Genomic DNA, 12,517 nt, shown 5'->3' on the forward strand with positions numbered 1-12,517 from the left:
ATGATTATTAAATATTTTTTTTAAATATATTTTATTGATTTTGTACAGAGAGGAAGGGAGAGAGAGAGAGAGTTAGAAACATTGATGAGAGAGTCATCAATCAGCTGCCTCCTGCACACCCCCCACTGGGGATATGCCCACAACCAAGGTACATGCCCCCGACCGGAATCGAACCCGGGACCTTCCAGTCCCCAAGCTGACGCTCTATCCACTGAGCCAAACCGGTCCCGGCATTAAATATTTTTTTAACACTCAAATCCAGGAAGGCAGACAAGCTCCTCCATGAGGACAGCATTTTTCTTATATCTCTATGGGTGTGAGAGTCCCATGTCCACTCAGAAATCTCAGTTCCATTGATTCATTTCACAAGGGCCCAAAGACCTGCCACATTTATCCGTCTCGGCATCAAAGCTCCCACCCACAGTCTACAGCCAGGACACCTGAGTGAAATACACATCAAGGCTCTTGCAGCATTAGTTGTGTGCTCTTAACTCTGGCTTTGAGTTCTTACTCTGTTTTTGCAACTCGGGATTTCTCTTACCTTCTTTTGAGATTGGCTCTGTTAGCTAACTTTTGCTATGGTTGCTGTATTTTATGTAGCATTCCTTCATAAACGGAATGGGAGCTAGTATATGTTAACTCAGTTCACTATGTTACTAATAGTACACACACATATCCCCATCCATTATTTAAGTGCACAGATCTAACATTGGGGGCATATAGGTTTAAAATTAAAGAAATTAAATAACAAATAAACATATCTTACCCTATATAATAAAGACTTAATAAGCTAATTAGACTGGAGAGCAAAACAACTTTCCAGACGACCTTCCAGAATGACCAGTGGGTGGGGCTGTGAGGCAGCTGGAGCTGTGATGGGCCATGGCAGCCAAGGCTGCAATGGCAGGGCTCCTTGCACAAATTTTGTGCATTGAGCCTCTAATTACAGATAAAGGCCAAGAGGCATTATAGATCACCATTATAATATATTTTGAGAATCTATTTAATAACAGAAGAGAAAAACATATTTAACAAATGCTTCACCAAAAAGTTCAAAATATAGATCTCAATGTGCTTATTAAAAATGGAGGAAGCCACATTGGAAATAAAACAATAAAATCTTTATTACTGATACACAGTGCTCAGCCAGACCCTCATTCACCTGCATACTAAACAGAGGATTAGAATATCTCTATAACTAACCTGGGATTATGCTTCACAATTTAATCACAACTCAACATACGTATCTCAGGAATTAGATATCGCAATGACATTTACTGCAAAGGAAATACTGGTATACTTCTTTAAAAATATTGTGTATGCCTAAATGAGGAAGGGTAGGGATTTGGTTGTATAGTTTTGAAAGCTCACACATGGATATTTGAATCTGTCATATGAGGAAACTGAGGTCCAGAGAGATTAGTAATAAAGAGAGATAGAGATCACATTACTTCACTCTGTTTTCTCTGAAATTTAACTCATTTAAACTGGGGTTTTATAAAAACTAAAATGGATTGCTGTTCACATACTCCTTTCTTGATATCACTTTTTATTTATTTCTGTCTTGATATCACTTTGCATTTATTTCTGACTACTGGCAGAAGACAGCTTATGAATACTTCTCACTTTTAAATATCTTCCTTTCTAGGTGTGTCCTAACAACATATATACAGGTGAGGGACCTGGTGAGTATTATTAAAGTGAAATAAGCCAGTCAGAGAAAGACAAGTATCACATGATCTCATTCATATGTGGAATCTAATGAACAAAATAAACCTTTGAACAAATATATCCAGAGACTTAGAATCATGGAACAGGCTCCTTAACCTCAGAGGGAAGGCAGGAAGGGTAGCTGGATGGGAAGAGATCAACCAAAGAATTTGTCTGCATATGTGCATAACCCATAAACACAGACAATAGAATGGTGAAGGCGTGGAAGGGGGGGGTGGACGGGGAGCTAAAGGGGGCCTGTGGGGGAAAAAGACACATATGTAATAATTTCAACAATAAAGATTTAACAATTTAATAATTAATAATATTTCATTATATATACTTAAAGTTGTTTGATAAGTAATGAGTTACTTAGTATGTAAAAGTTTATTTTTGAGGAAATATATTTTTATGTTATTAACATATTTAAAATTTTTTTTAAAATATAGCTTTCCTAAAGAAAGAATTTTGGTCTTAAATAACATTGATGAATTGAATGCTGTCATCATTAATAAGTATATGCACAAAACTCATAGTTTTTCTGTACTGCTGTTCAAAAAGTGTATGTTTTGCTAATGTTTGGATTTTAGGAGATTGAATATTAGACTCCAGCATGGCAAGATTATTTATACCAGTAGCAGTAATCTTGAAAATCTATCCCAGAAAACCATGCATAGCTTCATCAATTTGCTGCATCCTCACTCCTCTCTATTTTCTGCATCCTCACTGCTCTCTATTTTTGTTATATTTCAATCATGTGCCTTGCCATTTATCTTTGCTCTTTCAAGTGTGTGTGTGTGTGTTTTATACTGGTTGTTATGATTTGATTTATATATTCCCAAAAAAGATATGCTGTAGTCTTAATCCTCAGTAACTCAGAATGTGACCTTATTTAGAAATAAGGTCATGACAGCTGTAATTAGTTGAGATGAAGTCATATGAAGTAGGGCGACCCTTAATAAGAGATGGTTCTCTCTTATAAAAATCTTTATAAGAACTTTTTAGAAGAGAAGAGGATGCCAAGTGAAAGCAGAGATACAGAGGGAGAAGGCAGCTATGTGACCAGGAGAAAGACATTGGAGTGACTCATCTACAAACCTGGGACTGTAAGAAGCTGGAAGATACACATCCAGCTTTATAGGGAGCATGGACCTGCCAATACCTGCATTCAAACTTTTTAGATTTCAGATGTATGAAAAAATCAGTGTCTGTTGTTTTAAGCCACCTAGTTTATGGCATTTTGCTAGGGCAACCCTAGGAAAGTACTGCAGTGATATTAAGAAAAAGAAAAGTACAAATTATTTTGTATGTCTGTCTTGATCATCACTAGAGAAGTAAATATAACAACCACTGTTTGTTTGTTTGTTTTGGCATGGCTCCCATGGGCATTTTTTTTTTATAATTCCCCCTCCTTAAACCTCACTAGCTTGTTCTCATAGTTCAAACTCAGATTTTTCTATTTAATACAACGATTTCACTACTAAAAAGTAATAAAGACAAAAGTTTACCAATTAATAAAGATACAGTTAACTGACTCATTAAGAGGTATTACTAAAACAAGTATAAAAATATCTTGCATTTAAAAATAAATTAAGCATTATCTGGAAATTACATATGCCACCAATTTTGGCCTTTCCATCAACCATAGATATCAAGTGGGCCAGGTACTACACAGTTGTGGTATAGATTAGAATACTAAGTATTTGTTGATGTAATAAATGGTAGTTTGCAATGGAAAGAAAATTGTTGTTAATATTATATCTAGAAATTTTTTAATGACAAACTATTTTGTCCAACTCTGTTAAAAGCAAAAGCAAATGAAAACATAGCTCTGCTGAAAGAAAGTGATTGCATGAAGCAATATAAGTATATACTTGCACTATTAAAAGTACTCATATTTAGGTCATTTGACCATTTTTTATTGGATTGTTTATCTTCTTTTTGTTAAGTTGTATGAGTTCCCTATAAAATTTGGAGATTAAATCCTTACAGATATAACATTGGTACATGTGTTCTCCTATGTATTGGGCTTTCTTGTTGTTTTGTTGATGGTTTCTTTTGCTGTACAGAAGCTTTTTATTTTGATGTAGTCCCATTTTTTTTATTTTCTCCTTGTCCTAGGAGCTGCATTGGTACTACATATGTCTGCCATTTTGCTGCCTATGGCTTATTCTAAGATTTTTATCATTTCCCATCTTAGGTTTAAGTCCATTGTCCATATTGAGTTTATTTTTGTGTATGGTATATGTTGATGGTCTAGTTCCATTTTTTTTTTTTTTTTTTTTACATCTGTCCAATTTTCCCAACACCATTTATTAAGGAGACTCCACTTCATTGTATGCTCTTTCCTCCTTTGGTAAATGTTAATTAAGCATAGAAATTGACTTGGGTCAATTTCTGGGTTCTCTGTTCTGTTCCATTGGTCTATTCTGTTCTAAATAGACACTTTTTGAAAGAGGACATACAGAAGGCCAAGTGATATATGAAAACATGCTCAAAGTCATCAATCAGCCAAGAGATGCAAATCAAAACAACAATGAGGTACCATCTCACACTTGTCAGAATGGCTATCATTAACAGAATGTTGGCTAGGATGTGGAGAAAAAGGAACCCTCTTACAGTGATAGTGGGAATGCAGTTTAGCACAGCCACTGTGGAAAACAGTATGGAGTTTCTGCAAAAACTTAAAAACTGGAATTTTGATTTCACCCAGTAATACAACTTCTAGAAATATATTTAAAAAAAAAACACAAACAAACAGAAACACTAATCGAAAGGATATATGCACCTCTATATTCGTAGCAGCACAATTTACCATAGCTAAGATTTGGAAAGAGCCTAAGTGACCATCAATAGATGAGTGGATAAAAACAAAACAAAAAACAGGTACATCTGCACAATGGAATACTACATTGTGTAAAAAGAAGGAATTTTTAACATTTGCAACAGCATGGATGGATTGGGAGGCAATTATGCTAAGCAAAATAAGCCAGTCAGAAAAAGATAAATATCATATAATATCACTCATTTGTGGAATATAATGAACAACATAAACTGATGAACAAAAATAGAACCAGAGTCATTGAAGCATAGAACAGACTGTGCAACCTCTGAGGAAAGACAGGAGGTTAGGGGATAAGAGATTAACCCAAGCACTTGTATACATGCATAGGAAAAAAAAACAAAAAACAATGGACACATACAGTAGAGGGGTAAGGCATGCTCTGGGGTGTGGGAAGCGCAGGGGAGTGGTCAATTGGGAAAACAGGAGACTAATATAATTTTTTTTTAACAATAAAGAATTTAAACTTAAAAAAGTACTTATAGAACAACTAGCAATGATCAGGTACTATTTTTGTTTTATCTAAACATCAAGGCAGTAAAAGAGGAAGAAAATAATGAAAAGCAAGGTAACAAGTGAATGAAGGAGAGATACATAAAGCTAAATTCAATTTATAGCTAATGTTTCCCTATACGCGTTGTAATTCTTAACCACTTAGCTTAAGAGAGAAAGCAATCTAATAAAAATACAATAGCAAAGTAATAACTATCTTTGTGCTTCACAAAGAATTAATAACCATTAACTGTAACTTTTTGTGTGTGAGTAGAGAACATGAGGGCTTCTCGTGTGAATTCATCCATGGGGACATGAAAGCAGACTTTGATTCAGCTACAGACTTCTTTGCATAATATTTCACCAGTCTGGTCAGTGGCTGTGACTGCATATCTTGACAGGTGGTACCATCTCTTTCACTCAGTAATGCAGGCAATGAATGCTTGTTCTCATGAAATAGGTATATTTGTTCAAAAGCACTAAATATTTGGTATCCACAGAGAACGTTTACCTTCCTCTTTTAAGAAGAGAATAAAGACAAAAGCAAAAGTAATAATTATGTAAATAGTGTGGCTAAAGGGAGAATCATTTTAATGCTTAAATACTTTTAATTTTGCATTAAAAAGTCTTGATAAAGTGGTTTATAGAAGAATACAAGTAAATATAGTCTTTTTTCACTACTTTATTTTTTATTGGGAAATTACATTACATTAAATAGATATGCCACTCCTTATCTATTTATCAAATAGATTTATCAACTTGACCAACTCTTGGCCCAAGTATTCAGATTTCCTGTGAGTTACATGAGTGTCAGTTGCTAGCAGCAGGCAGTCCGACTGCATCCTCCCTCTGTATGTTTACCTGGTTTTAGAAGTATTATACACTTCACAGCTGCTTGCCTAGAGAGAAAGCAAGGCTCTCCTCATTAGCAGACAGTAGTGATCCACAGGGTAGCCAGCATTTGATTATTAATATAAACTGTGCCATTAGCTGTCATCTATTTCAAAAATTTTTGTGGTGCTATTTAGCTTTGGACTTTCTTTCCTGCTGTCAAATTTAGTTAAAATGTGCCTCTGGGATTAAATGTGGTAAGGCAAAATGCACTGTAGGAATAAGTTCATAAGTCTTCCTTCTGCAGGATCCTGGTTGAAACCTAAATTAATTCTTAATACATATTACTTTGTACAAGTTTCATAGCTCCTTAAACCTTAGGATAGAAACAATATTTATTAATAATGTCCTGAGGTTTTTAGAGTTGGTACGCATCCTTATAATTCATTTTAACTCTTTGAACTAGCAGTTACTATAAATTAATTTATTTCTCATTGATGTTTGAAGTTACTGTCAGAGGGCTGTTTTTATTTCTAATTTTTGGTAATTATGTTCATTCAAGCCTTCTGTTAGTTTATTAATTTGGGATGTTAACAAAGTAAACTTGGAAAAAATATTTATTTATCTTTTGCTATTAATGCTCACCTAGTAATTGACAAGAGCATTCCAAATGGAGAATCATACCTTTAGAAGTGCATTACTGTGGGTAATTCATAGCAAGTTAAATGATAACATAAGTCATATTTAGAGTATTCACATACACCCAGTTTAAGGAATGGAAGATCTAGAACTGAAAAGACTGAAAGCGAAGAAGTGGGCTTCTAATTAAGATCTAGCTAACTTTTACTTTTTTTAGATTTACCAATGGCTGAGAGTCCTGTGATTAATGGTATTTATCATAGATAATTATATTGGTAAACATGATTTCAATAGATACTTTGGGTACTTCATGTACATGCCTATTTGTTAGAAAATTGGGAGTGGAGCAGAGATGCATGTCCAACTGATACTGGCAGTTATTTTGTTTAGGATGTTCCTTTTTGCTGACACTTCTGGCTGATGCCTGGTAGTGTGTTTTCCACCTACAGAATAACCATTTTTCTCATGATACTGGTCTCTGCCACAATTTAGAAGCTCTCACTTTTTCCTTAGACTCTCTACAGCCTCTTCATTATGAGAATGTTATTTCGAACTCTGCAACACAAAGCATATGTAGTTTTATAAACTAACAGAGAAAACTCAGGTCTCCTGCTCCCCCACTTCCACGGTGGAGAGAACAGGCTCTGAGAAAGACATGGCGATATTAGAATTTCTGGACATCCCTGCATGCTTTGAGAGGGCCACCGTGAGTCCCCACAGTGATGCTGAAGGGAATGAACCAGGTAGTATGTTTCACAAAGCAGTCAGAAAGGACTTTTGTGTAGTTGCATAACCTGTTTCCAATGCTCTCTATAGTTTTCCAGAAGTTATTTGCTCCATGTTCTGCAAGCTTTTATTGGGTCGGCAACTACGTAATTGCGGGTTTCACACATATATGGCTTCAGTTGAGTTTTTAGGTTTGCAGACGTAGTACAAATGTAAAACACATTTTGTTATTTGATAGTTGGCTATTGAGCTGTTAATCAGTAAAAAAAAGTTTTTTGATCTGTTTTGTAGTTTTCTTTTGGCGTTCGTTGAAAAATGGAAAATCAAAAGGAACATTTTCGTCATATTTTGCTTTTTTATTTCCGCAAAGGGAAAAACGCATCGCAAGCTCATAAAAAGTTATGTGCTGTTTATGGTGACGAAGCCTTAAAAGAACGGCAGTGTCAAAATTGGTTTGCCAAATTTCGTTCTGGTGATTTTTCACTCAAAGATAAAAAACGCTCTGGTCGTCCAGTTGAAGTTGATGACGCCCTAATCAAAGCAATAATCAATTCGGACTGTCACAGTACAACACATGAGATTGCAGGGAAGCTTCATGTATCACATACATGCATTGAAAATCACTTAAAACAACTTGGCTATGTTCAAAAACTCGATACATGGGTTCCTCACGAACTGAAAGAATCACAGTTAACGCAACGCATTAGCAGCTGCGATTTGCTAAAGAAACATAATGAAAATGATCCATTTTTAAAATGACTGATAACTGGCGATGAAAAATGGGCTGTTTACAACAATATCAAGCGGAAAAGATCGTGGAGCAGGCCAGGTGAACCAACTCAAACAACATCAAAAGCTGATATTCATCAAAAGAAGGTTTTGTTATCAGTTTGGTGGGATTACAAAGGAATTGTCTACTTTGAACTCTTACCACCCAACCGAACGATCAATTCTGATGTCTACATTGAACAACTAACGAAATTAAACAATGCAGTTGAAGAAAAGCGGCCCGAATTGACAAATCGAAAAGGTGTTGTATTCCATCATGACAATGCAAGGCCACACACATCTTTGGTCACTCGGCAAAAATTAATGGAGCTTGGTTGGGATGTTTTGCCACATCCACCATATAGTCCTGACCTTGCACCATCTGATTACTTTTTGTTTCGATCTTTACAAAACTCCTTGAATGGTAAAAATTTCAATAATGATGATGATGTCAAATCGTACCTGATTCAGTTTTTTGCTAATAAAAACCAGAAGTTTTTTGAACGTGGGATTATGATGCTGCCTGAAAGATGGCAAAAGGTCATTGATCAAAATGGGCAATACTTTACAGAATAAAGTTATTTAGTTCCATGAAAAAATTGTCTTTGATTTTCTTTTAAAAATACGCATTTACGTAGTTGCCGAACCAATATATAGATCTTCATGGGTCCCTTCTTCCTAAAATAATGCAGTAGGGGATATTAATATCAGATTCCAACATTTATGAAAATGAACTTGATTATAGAGAGTGAATTTAACAGGGAAAGAGTCTTGAATATGACAAATAGGTGTCTGAACACTTCTGTCTTGGCTAAGTGCAATACATGTCCTCTGACAAAATCTTTTAAAACACTGCAGAACAAGCCACAGTCAGAGTTGCCACTTTGCAACTTCTGTTTTATACAATGTCACTTGATGGGAACCATGAAATCTTCTGCCCTGCAGAGTCCGGCCCCTAGAATTTTATGGTCAGCAACACATTTTCTTTCCCTCTCTCGGAGGTAAATATTTATATGTAAATATTCCCTCCTAGGGCAACATTTTAAATTTGAAACAGGAAAGGAAGAATGAGTTTATTGTTTTTCATTCTTTCCTGAAGCTGAACACAGAGCAGTTGTAGCTGGTAACATTTTCTAGAATTTCATATATTGAAAGAAATCTTCTATTTATTATTAAAGCCCTTTACGCTTCCCCAGAGGATGAGGTACTTTAAAGCAAAGACTAGATACACTACAATCATTAAACTTAGCCAAAAGAAGAATTTATAGCCAGAGTCTTTGTCTATAGCACATTAAACACTAAAACGGACACTATCGTCAATAGCAGTTTTACAAAAAGAGTGGAGGCATTCTTTATGTGGCCATGTCTTGCACTGACCTTTGATAAGAAGCCAAGGGCATGGTGCCAAATCATGGCTCTGTGAAGGCATTTCTGAAGGGGCCTGAAGTAATAGAGTCCTGGTATGTACCATTCTGATGATCTGACTTGATCCAGGGATGAAGCCTGAAGATTCTGGAGATGAATGGTTGACACATCCCCAGGCTGCTTATTCCTCTCGAATTTCAAATGACTCAGTTATCAGACCATTTAAAATGGACACTACTGATGAGCATTAAAATTAAAATGTATTTTCGGTATTGTATATTATTAGCAACCCACATAATAACAACTATAGCAGCAACAACAATGAAAATAATAAGAGCTAACATTTAATGAGTGTATGATCTGTTCCAGGCCCTGTGCCAATTAATCTGCATGATTTGTTTAAGGCTTTCAACAATCTCATGTAGCAGGTACTTTTCATTTCATGTAAACATGACAGAAAAAAATAAAAAACAAACACTGAAGCTTGCAGAGGTGAAATAAACTTTCTGTGTTCACCCAGATAGTAAGTCCAAATGTTGGAATTTGAATCCAAGCAAGCCGATCCCAGGGGCACTACTCTATCCTGGCTTATTTTATATTTTAGTGAAATTATAGCTGGAAGAGATCTTCCTTTGTTACCAAATAAAACAATTTAGCTTATATTCTTGTTCAGCTAAAGATTCATCTCACTTCATCATAAAGCTAAGCTTCAGGAGTATCCTTTAGACACAATCATGATTTTCAAAACTCAGTTTGAATGGACCCTAAGTAGAATTAGAGTTTGGCACTAAAATATTTAAATAATTATAATAAAGATCAGGGTTTAGTTCTTATACCAATGGTAAACTGCAGGTTAGGATAACGTTAAAAAAAAAACAAACAAAAAAAAACAGCTTTGGGAGGTGTATTCTTATAAATAAGCCACTAGTCTATGAATCAGGGAACAAAGCAATTCAGTGATAACTTTGGAAATAACACTGTTTCACTTTGGTCATGCATAACATCTCCTTGATTTTTATTGAGAAAAAACTCCTCAAACTTTCTTGATGCCTATGGTTTGTGGGGCTATTTTAAGAAAAATAGCCAAGAATAACAAAAATCCTAAAACTTAGATAATAAGGCAAATTATGCCTGTTTAAAATATAATTATGCATATGTAAATTAATACATATATGTAAAGGATTTGCCACATAATTATAACTTCCATTGCTATGTAAATGAAATCCCTTTTCAAAAATTGTGCGATTCAAAACATGCTTCTATATCAATGAAGTTCAAGAACAGGCCAAAATTTCTCTAGGGACAGAAGGTGGAACTATGGTTATGTCTTGGAGAGGGGATACTGATTGTGAAAGATCATAAAGAGTGTTGAAATACTATATCTTGATCTGAAGATGATATACCTACTAGAGGCCTGGTGCATAAAATTCATGCATGGGTAGGGTCCCAAGGCCTGGCCAGATTGGGGCTTTCCTTCATTATGTGCCACCCTCTGTTGGTCAGCACATGTCATAGCAAGCAATCAACTCCAGGCCAGGTCAGTAAAACTCCTGAAAGGACAATTTGCATATTAGCCTTTTATTATATAGGATATCTATGTATACACACACCTTTATTCATTCGTAAGTGGCTTTATGCTGTACATTTAATGCTTAGACATTTTATTGTACATACTACTATATTGTAATTTTTTAAAAATAAGCATCTTATGTGAACACAGGTAGAAAAGCAATGTTCTCTCTAGTCCACACAGTATCTCTGTGGAATTAGACAAAAGCACTTCAGGCAGACTCAGCTTCTTGGGTTGAAAGTCTGCCTAATAGGAAAGGGCAGAGTTTCATCCCTTATTTATTTGGTAGGTTCTGCACAACAGTCATCTGCATTAGTTCATAAAAATAAATATTATAGAGAAAAAAATATAAAAAAACATATGTTTGTTTGAGTTAAATTGCATCTTAATATATGATAAAAACTATTCCACAACAAAAATTATTCCATGTTCTAGATTTAGAAAAGAAAAAACAATTTTAATTTCCTAAGATGATATAGTTCAATATGTCAATTTTTAAATATGTAATTAAATGACAGTCAGTATTTATTATATAGAACACAATTTCCTTCATGAAATTGACATGATCAATAATCTATTTATTTGATTAGAGACCATAGAGAAATTATTTTTATTCATACCTCACACAAGTTCATTTTTCAACAATAAACTTACATTCAGATAAAATATATTTAAAGTAAGGCTAACTATAGAATAGCCAAAGATTAATTAAATTGATTTTTTTGTTGAAATTTAAGAGATAAGATTATGTATTTGGTGATTATGGTTGAAATTTGTGGTTGGAACAATTTTGGACATATCACTTGATGGAACAAAAATATTGAGCTACCTTTGGATAATTAATCAAAGAATACTTTCACATCAGCAAGTATGATAGGAAGAAATTTGGGCTTTTTATTTTAACAAGAATTTATTTTAGCCTACTTTTTTGGAGATCTTGGGTATGAAGCTCTGTATAATGTGTTGTTCAATATTGGCAAACAAATTCTGTATTGTTCAATGATAGTACATTTACTGAGGAATTCTATTAGATAAGTTTGTTTTCCAAATATAGTACCTCCATTTTTAGAAAACAAAAAGTTGATCTCTGTGTATTTATGTTTGTTAGATTTGTTTACTTGAAATATGTTCTAAGTAATGGGCTTTAGTAATTAATTTGTTTAAACTTGAATAAAGTAAATCTTTAGTAGGTAAATTGTGAAGTACCTGAAAAAACAACATTGAAGATAAAAGAGCAGAAGTTAACATCTTATTTTGCATAATAATAATGGAACTATTGAACTATGTTGCCAGTGTCCTGACTTTGGAAAGGCTTATAGTTTTTTAATGATTCTTCTTTTGCAATTGAGATTTAATAAAGTGTAGATTTAATAAACATGATTGTTGTAACTGGTTGTTTTAATCACTGAATTGACTATCAATTTACTACTTCTACCTATTACAATTTGGTTATGTAATCTTTCAGGATTAGTAACTTTTTCAAGCCCACTTTACTAACTGAAATTTGTCAAGAAGTTGCTCTATTAATTCTCTTTTAATGGCTGTCTGTACCTATAAAATTGTACTACAGGATC

General features: G+C 34.4%; 1 protein-coding gene and 1 long non-coding RNA gene across 4 annotated transcripts in view; both read right to left on the reverse strand.

Moving 5' to 3' along the window:
* The window catches only part of CADM2 (cell adhesion molecule 2), a 1,125,034-nt gene that overhangs the window by 771,964 nt on the left and 340,553 nt on the right, over positions 1-12,517 (reverse strand). The window lies entirely within an intron of this gene.
* LOC123652654 lies at positions 1,732-4,835 on the reverse strand. The gene is made up of 2 exons (XR_006742102.1): positions 4,766-4,835; positions 1,732-1,776 (listed from the first exon to the last, which is right to left on the reverse strand). It is a non-coding gene; the product is annotated as an uncharacterized LOC123652654 (long non-coding RNA).

Source organism: Pipistrellus kuhlii, unplaced genomic scaffold, assembly GCF_014108245.1.
Source record: "Pipistrellus kuhlii isolate mPipKuh1 unplaced genomic scaffold, mPipKuh1.p scaffold_m20_p_2, whole genome shotgun sequence".
Lineage (NCBI taxonomy): Eukaryota > Metazoa > Chordata > Mammalia > Chiroptera > Vespertilionidae > Pipistrellus > Pipistrellus kuhlii.